The sequence below is a fragment of the Myotis daubentonii genome, chromosome 1, assembly GCF_963259705.1.
Source record: "Myotis daubentonii chromosome 1, mMyoDau2.1, whole genome shotgun sequence".
In the NCBI taxonomy this organism is placed as follows: Eukaryota; Metazoa; Chordata; class Mammalia; order Chiroptera; family Vespertilionidae; genus Myotis; species Myotis daubentonii.
In genome coordinates, this window is record NC_081840.1 from 174,500,137 (window position 1) to 174,509,817 (window position 9,681).

Here is a 9,681-nt window from a genome sequence, read left to right on the forward strand (position 1 = left end):
ATTAGTCAACTTGAACTCTCTTTTTTTTTAATTGAATTTATTGGGGTGATGGTTAATAAAATTATACAGGTTTCAGGTATACAATTCTATATATTGTATTGTGTTTTTATCACCTCAGGTCAAGTCTCCCCCCTTTACCTTCTATCTCCCCCACCTCCTCTTCCCTCTGGCAGTCACCATATTGTTGTCTGTGAAGCTCTTTTCTTTAATCTTAGGAGACAACTTAACCTATTTTTTTTATGTTGACAGATTAATGGTTGACATCTCTTTTCTATATGTAGTCTTATAATTATCCATAAGGATTTTTATGATTTTCTTTTTCAGGCTTATTGGAGATATTGATATTTAAATTACTTAGGAAACTACAAAATGTTATATTCACATGTCATATTATTACTACATTATTGTCATAACACATTTCATTATAGCACTGCTTTTATCTGGAGTCTGTCAGCACCCTCCGAGCTCCAGAATATAGTCCTGAACTGGGAAAAAGAGAAAAAGTACCTCAGAATCTTAGAAATGGTTGCCCCTCCAGCCAGGGGCTTCTAAACATGCCACCCAGTAACAAATTGAGGACAGGCCAAGACTTGTATTTAAACATTGTTTAACTTAATTTGTTAGCCAATGTGAACTAGTGGAGTGTTCTCTTGTAAATTAGAAAATTTCACCTGCGTGTCATGACACTGTCAAATAATAATGGCGAACAAGATTCAAGTTTATTTCTCTCACACATTAAAAAGTCGTTGAGGTAAGCAACCAAGGCTCCTGTGGCAGGAACTCAGGCACCTTTTATCTGTTTCTTTTGGGAACTTAACTTCCACCTTCAAGGTCATCTTCAAAATCTAACGAGTCATCTTCAAAAACCTAACAGCACATCTTCACGTTCCAAGATGACTACTGGAGTTGTATTATCACAACTCTGTTTCCAGGCAGCTAGAAATGAGGAATGAGGTTGCTATTCCCAAAACCCATACAACACTTTCTCATATGTCTGATTAACCAAAACTTGTTCACATGGCTATAGTAGCTGCAGAAGATGCTGGAGAACTTAAATGAAATTGGAGTTCTGTTACAGGGAAGGAGTGAATTATTGGGGTGCACTGAGCAGTCTCTCCACAACCAGCAAGGAATTTGAGATGTTTGGTTCCCACAGATGGGAGGGCGGCATCACCAAGTCTGACAAGTGCAGTTAGTTGCCTAGGGCCCTTTCAGAAGGCCTGCACTTAGTTTAATGTGCTGCTGTCTCTGTCTTGAAATCCTTAACAATTTTCTCTTTGAACCTGTGTTTTGTAAGTGAAGTTTGTTGGAACACTGGAGTATGTGTGAGAGCAGAGGAGATACACGCAATATGTCTGCTATTGCTTGCCACCCTATTTGCATATGGTATTCAAGATGCCGCCATAAGCATAAAATTCCATTGGATCCATGGTGTGTGAGAGTTCAGTGAGGCTCAAAGCTAGGATAAGGTAAGTAGGTTACACCCAGGACTGAGTAAACTAGGACATTGGCAGCCCCTAGAGGCCACACTTTCCGTTTGAACCAGAACTTGGCTTCCAATCCAGAAAGAAGGCAATGGCATTCGAAGAAACACAGATGAGCAAGGAACCCTATCAGACCCTTTCTTATGCCTCATTTTTCTCAGTATTAGCCAACAAGTGGTACTGAAAGTGATATAGAAAGAAAAGGAAAGTTAGGGCAACCCCTAATTCATTTTCCTTTCAGTCCTTCCTTATCCTTAGGCTAAAATTAGAATGTTCGTAGAACATGCAGGTATAAAGAAGTGGAATAAAACAGTTGGGTTAGTTTTGTGCAGTGTCTCCACCATTCTGGTAAGAATGAAATGCACATGAATATAAGAGCTACAAAATAGAAATTACATAGTTTTTGCTTATGAATTAATAGTTTATGTTTGCATTTAAAATTGGCATTGCACAATTTAAAAGATGAATGGTAAAATTTGTGTGCATAACTTAAAATTCTAATTTTCTTTAGTTAGAACAACATTAAGTAGAAAATAAAAAGACCATGACAAATTTAAAAAGAGATCTTGGAAGAAAATAAAAAGTTTTATATTTTAGTACCTTTAATTTCCTTTTCCCTCCTATTTTTGGAACAAGGATCTCTGCGTTTCATTTTGCGCTGGGCCCCACAAATTATGAAGCTAGCACTGATGCAGGGTTTAAAAATTCAGTCACACTGTGCAAAGACATTTATTTTCTAGAACTTATCTAAATTGATTCTCAAGCCTCTGTGCTAGTGTTTGGGCAGGGATCTTAAACTCATCATTTAACACTCTCCATCTCTTCTTGTTTGAACTGTTGTTTTCAGGTAAATACTGCATTTTCTAGATGTTTTTATTCCTCTCAGAGTGACAGAGCACTTCACTCTGTTATACCATTTCAAGCAGCAAGGATGGACCGGCTTCTGGCAGTGATCTATATTATAGTCATTTTGGGGGCTTATAAGGATTTTTTTTTTTAAAAAAATTATGCAATGAATACATTTTTATCATAAGAGAAAAGGACTACTTTTTATTACAATGAATTTTCTTTAGATAGAAATGGTTTCTAATAGTCACTATGGAATCTACAGCAAGGTACCTGTTACAGTAGAATGGAGGTCAGGCTTGAGAGAGGAGGGCTTGTTTGGGTAGTAGTAACAGTAATAGTAACAGTAACAGGTGAAACTTGCATGCCTGTGTGGACCATCACAGAGAGAAGCACTGGACAGGCCTGACTATGACAGGAGGGAAGACAGAAGGGACGCCAGGATGCATAGTCACCAGAGAAGAATGAGTCCATTCTCTAGTGAGGCAAAAGCAGGACATACCAGTGTATCTTGGTCAATAAATAGTTGTGGAATGGATTGATGGATGGTTATCAAGTTTTTGCAGTTACGATCAGATTGTCTGGACTGCAGAGAATAAATTAAGAAGAAAATCCTTCACATCATTTTTGGAGAGGAGAGGACTCTGAATTATGGAGAAATTGTATGGGAAAATATTCATAATACAATTAAAGGGTGTGTAGCAGCATAAATGGTATGATTCATTTATTCATTCAGTAAGTATTTATTGAGTGCCTATATCACAGATCAAGATTTATCTTGTTGTGAATCTGGGTAACTTTGCCATCTGACCCAAAGGTGTATGATGTTCGAGTTCACAATGTGTGTGGAAGTTTAAGAAGATCATTTAAAAGATCTTTGGAGCTTACCCAACTGGATGAGAGGCTAAGGAGTTAAGGTCAGTAAGACATCGCTATCTGTAGCTAAGCAGTGCGATGCAGCACATACAGGTGCAGGCCATGGCATCAGATTACCTGGGTTCGAAATCCAGCCCTATAACAGTAGGCAGGTTTCTTCATCTCTCCCAACTTCCATACTCTCAACTGTGAAATGAGGAGAATAGCATTTGCCTGAGAGACTTCCTCTCTCCAATTAGGAATTAGTGAAATAACAGAGAATGCATAGCATACTGCCTAGCAATAGCAAACACCAACACCCAATAAGTGTGAGCTATTATTATTATTTCCCCTTGTGTAGGCCTATAAAGGAGCAAGTTAAAATGGAGCAAACTAGAACCAGGCTGGAAAAAAAGGCAATCAAAGGTGCCAGTACAACCACTTGTCTGACATCTCCTGCTCAAGACAGATTTCAATAGCTAACCTCTCCTACAGAGACACTGCAAATGGATATTACTGTTATGAGTATTTAGGTTTGGCCTTATTGAGGGGCATAGTTCTGGAACCATATGTCTACTATAAATAGTCCTCTTAGGGATGATGTACACATAGAGAAGGGGATAATCATCAACATCCTGGGGAAACTTAAGGGGTCTGTGGTCAGGAGAGCTTCCTTGAGAAACACCCACTCTTACTCACCATAGTGCTGCTTTCTGGCAGAGGGCAAGGCAGCTGTGGACCATGTCAGAGAGCTCCCTTGCCTTGAAGTCCTCTCAGGGTACAATGAGATTCTTTCCACTCATTTAATTTGTGCTTATTGAATAACTATTCAGTGCCAGGCAAGATGCTATGGGCTAAGGATACAACGTTAAAAGAGAACAATGATCCCATCTTCCCTTGTCTCATGGACTTACAATCGAGAGAGAGAGAAAGACATTAGTCATGTGGTTACCTAAATAAATGTAAAAATATAACCATGTAAGTGCTATTAAGGAAAGGTATTGCTGCTCTGAAAGCATGTAATAGAATGACTTGATCTAGAAAATGAGATCATGAAGGCTTCCTGGAGGTAATGATGTCAGTTTATGTGGGAGGGATTAGTGCCTAAATAAAACCTACAATGAACAAATTGTGCAAAGGTCCTATGGTGAAAGGATGTATAACACTCCTGAGGGAAAGCAGAGCAAACTCTTTTTGTTCATAAGACATTGAAGATAAACATTATCGTTTAAATTCATGAGTGAAGGTTCTTTCTCATTTCAGAGTGACTGAAAGAGTTAAGATAACGCTAATAAGAGTTAACATTTGCTACATACCTACTAAGTAAGTCCTAAGCACTTTACATCGATCCTCACAATAATCCTAAGGGGAAATATTAGTATAATTCTCATTTTACAGAAACTGTGGCACAGAGAAGTAACTTACCCAAGGTTACACAGTTAGTAAGTGGTAGAGTGGAAGTAAGATTCGTTTGGAGGAGTAGAACAGGACCAGAAGATGAAGCAATTTATAAGCCACATTAAATTTTTTTTTATTTTTATGATAAGAATAAAAGGAAATCATTGAGTGCAAATGAAGGAGAAAAGCTCTCTCTGTGTGTGTGTGTGTGTGTAACAGGAACATAGTTACATTTCAAAACAATCACTTGAGTATGAGAACTATTTGGAAAAATAGAAAGAGTAGATATTGAGAAACCAGTAAGGAGGTGACTACTGTTGCCTGGGCAAGAGCAAGAGGTCATGGTAGCAGGACTAGGGTGTTGAACCCAGAGGACAGAGTGGATGTGTTTGAGATATACTTTGGGGAGAAAGTGGATGAAGAGTGATGAGGGGATGAGGATAATGATGCGTCAAGGGTGATCCCTTGGTGTCTGGCGACAGAGAACACAGAAAGAGAAGCAAACCTGAGTGGGGGAATGAAGGCTGTGAATTTGAGATATTTTGAGATTATCTCCACTTGGCAATGTCAAGAAGATAGTTGTATTTATGGGTCTGGAGCTCAGATAGGTCTGTGCTGAGATTTATTTTGGGAGTCATCTGTAATAGGTGGTAATTGGAGACATGGAAATGGATGAGATTTAGTAAGGAAAGGAAAGAGTGAGAAGAGAAGATCGCCCAACACACAGTGAGGAAGCCAAGTTTTCCTTGGCCTTGACTCAGCCCTTTACGTCTTTTTTTCACTCGCTAATCCAAACCCTCTCTTCTGTAAGAGCAAAACAAGTCCAACTGGTAATCAGAAGAAGAACCATATCAAGAAAATGACATAATGAATTAACACTTGAGATATCTTCAGTTGCTTCTTTTTATCCATTTCAAGCATTCTTTCTAAAAGGAAATAATTAATCTAGCAATGCTAGTATGCCTTGATCCCTTTAGTATGTCCTTAATACTAAAAAGCATTTTCCCTATAAAATGAAAACTTAGATTAAGCATGCCCAGAAAGTAACTTGCCAAATAATGCTCCACTAAAGGCTTGGAAGAATTACTTCAGTTTCTACAGGAGGGTGTCTTACAGATATGGAATAACTAGAGCACTCAGAGAAGTTGGCTTTTTTTTTTTTCAAGTTGTGATTACCAGAGTTACTACTTTATCCATAGCCTGTTAGGCACTGAACACTCACCAAGGAAAAATACACATTTATCTCTCATGCCATCTATTCATGCTATTATTCAAATAGCTCTGGCACAGATACTTATCTAACGTAAAAATTTTTATGAGTTAAAAATCTGAGCTTTAAAGGAAAGCAGTGCAAACTCTTTTAGTTCATAAGCCGTTGAAGATGAATGTTATCCTGGTTTAGTGAAGGTTCTCTTTCATTCTGACAGAGAATTATGAATTAACTGAGCGATACTGTGGTGAATATTAGAGGTGAGCAGAGCGAGCCATGCCAGTGTGCTCTGGACCCTTCCACTATCAGCATCAATAAGGCAAGTAGTTATAACTCCAGTTTTGTGACAATCTGGTTACATTTAGTAGGAGCATGTAGAGTAAGTCAGACACATCCTAGCGGAAAACAGGAAACAGATGGCTTGCTCAAATTAAGATAGTCCAAATAAGTTGTTAAAGGGACAAGAACACCTCAATACCCTGGGCTATTACTCTTTGGTCTGAAGGGACTTGTGAGAGGTCACTTATCCAACCCAGAAAGAGGAACTCAAAAAAGTTTTATAAAGAAGATCACCTTTAATGAAGGGACACAGCCAGCTTTAAATGATCCTGCAGGGAGACCACCAGCAGAGTAAATACCCTCCCTTCACATGCCTTCTTTGCTGGGAGCCCCATCAGCCAAGAGCTGATTTAGTACTTTCAGGCCAGCCTCCAGCCTCAGAAAGCAGGGTGGAGAAGGGTGGGGAGGAACTGGAGAGAGAAACAGAACACAGTGAGCACAAAGAGGAAGAATGGTAAATAACTAACTAAAATAAGTGGGTAAAAGTTACTGGAATGGGGGTGGGGTGGTTGCAATGGTTTCATATAAGGAAGCCAGAGAGGCTGGCTCAAAAACTTGTACAATAGTTTTATGTGTCCATGCTGAGAATGGCAATAGAAATTCTAAAACCAGTGGAGTGATCATACTAAAGTTGGGTGACTATTATTACCAGTCCAAAGTCTGTGTGCCCACTGTTTAGAAAAGCCAAAACTCAAAACATCAGAGTTTGAAGGAAGAAAGTTTTATTGATTGAGAAAGATCAACCATTCCAACCAAAAGATGGGAGCCCTAGTAGTTCCTTGGGTCCACCTTAAGAAAGTATAGAATTCAGGCTTCTTTTATGTCAAGGGAAGGGAACATGGGATGGCCTATTTTTGTGAAAACGCAAGCCCTCAAACAGAACTCTTCTAATGATTAGCATGTGTACACAGGAGCTATAGCCTGAAAGTCCTGGCAATGATGCAGACTTGATGGAATCAGAGCGACAGAGCACTTCCCTCTGTTATACCATCTCTAGGAAATTTTATAGAAATTAGGCAGAACTGTTACTTCCAACCTACTTTTCAGACTTTTGTACTTTGATCCTTTATTTGTTGAATAGAAAGTCAATGTCTCGGCCAGGGTATTGTAGACGTTCAGAACGAGCCACCCCACGATGTGCTTCAGTGGCATGTGGACAATTGTGGGGTAAGGGCCCCAAGACCCTGCCCCCAACCTTATCTAGAAGAATTTAATTAGGAGCCTGGCCCACGATAAGAGTGATCACCAGAAATACTTTGCACCTATCTTCTATACATCAGGGAAGTAAGCAACTTGCCTTACAAGCTCAATTTCCTTTTCCCTCCCAGTATTACATTTTATAATTTAGATGGAGTTAAATCTACTGGCTCTAGAAGTGGGAATGTTATCCAGACCAGCCTTGGAAGAGTAACAACTCTGGACACAATTATTTGTTCAGAGGTGTGCATACAAGCCAAGCTGAGACGGGGTTGGGAGAGGGCAGGGGAGGGTGCTAGCACTATGGTGAGCTCTTCCTGGTGGTGTTGCTAAACTAAAATCTTATAACTTAAAGTCACTTCATAGTTACCTGAGAATAAAAAGAGGAAAGTACAGGCTAGAGATGGGTGGGAAAGACAATTTCCTGAGGACATCATTTGAGTGCCTGGATCACGCCTTACAACAGGAATCCTGAGATGTATCTTTTATGTTGTCCTCTACCACTTGATACTGTGAGCGAATAACTTTGAGTCTTGGACTTTCTCTAGCTCTCCATGCTAATGTTAAATATGCAAATATGATTTCACAATTATGGCCCACTTCTAGAGCCAGTAGATTTAACTCCATCTAAATTATAAAATGTAATACTGGGAGGGAGTAGTTTCTAGAGGGAAACAAGGAAATTGAGGTGTTTCTAGCAGAAGTAGGACTAAATATTGGCCATGCAAGTACTGAACAAGTACTCTCCCTGCAATTACCTTCTGAAGCTTAAGGTGCTTTTCCTCATCCCTAGCTCTAAATGTCCTATGTTCCACTTCTGTCTTTGAACCTCTGTTGCATGTGGGAGTCTCTGACTCTGTCACGTATGTGGAGTTCCCATACACATGTACATATTAAATCAGGTCATTTTCTCTTGTTAATCTGTTCATGTCTATTTTATTATTAGAGCAGCCAAAAGTACCTTGAGGGTAGAGGAAAGTTTGTTCCTGGGCCATAGTACTAAAAGAAAGACTGTTTATTTTTAGTAAAATGGATATTTGAAAACCCATTTACTAAATTGATAAATTTGTGAATACACAAAGGTATTCACAGCAAAGAGCAAAATCTTGGAACAAGCTTCATTTCTAACAATTGAAGAATAATTAAGAAAATTATAGTATGTTTTTCAATGAAATATTATGCAGGATCAAGTAATTATAAATACAAGGAATCATAAAACAGCATGTAAAATGCATATTTATAATGTTAGGTAAAAAAGCAGGATTTGAAATTTTATATATATTGCTCTGCTTACAATTGAAGAAATATATATATACACACACACACATATATATGTATATATATGTGTGCCTGGATCACACCTTGTATATATATGTGTGTATATGTATATGTATATGTATATGTATATGTATATGTATATATATGTACATTTATTTGAAAAAAGACTTGAATGAAGTTATTGGAAATTAAAATATTTTATTAAGGTGGCAAAACATGGTTGATTATTTTCTTCTCTTAATTTTTCAAGTTTTCTGTAATGTGTGATCACATTTAAGTATTTTAACAAGTCAAATACTTAAATATGTTTTATTTATTTTAATTATAATTTAAATATATTATTCTAAAATGAAATAAAAGTTGTACCTTATGAAGGACTATATGCAGCCAGCCAACCTCCCTCAATCCTGATTGGCCCTGATCGCTGGCCAGGCCGAGGGACCCCACCTGTGCACAAATTTGTGCACTGGGCCACTAGTTTATATATATATATATATATATATATATATATATATATATATATATACACATATATATGTTATACCTAAGTAAAATGGTTTTAAAAATTGTAACCCACAACAAATTATCAAAAGTATATGGACAAGCCACACTCATTTCTGTCCTATACCCATTCTTTCCCTAACCCCTGACAACCACTAATCTCTACTTCATGTTTATAATTTTGCCATTTCTAGAATGTTACAAAAATGAATCATACAGTATATAACATATTCTGATTGGCTTTCTCATTTGGTATGGTTCTCTGGAGATTCACGCAGATTGTCATATGAACCAATAATTCATTCCTTTCTATTGCTGGGTGATGTTCCATGGTATGGATCTACTAGTTTGTTTGACAGCTCACCAGGTGAGAGACATCAAAATTGTTTCCAATTGTGGGCAATTGTGAATAAAACTGTTATAAACATTACAAAAAAAAGTATACTGGATAAATGAGGTTGACTATAATTCTTTCTGTATTTACCTCCTGCATTTTATCAACACAATCAAGTATGATATTCCTGAATTTTAATTCCAAAGACAAAAGAAATCTTATAGCATTTCTATCTATTT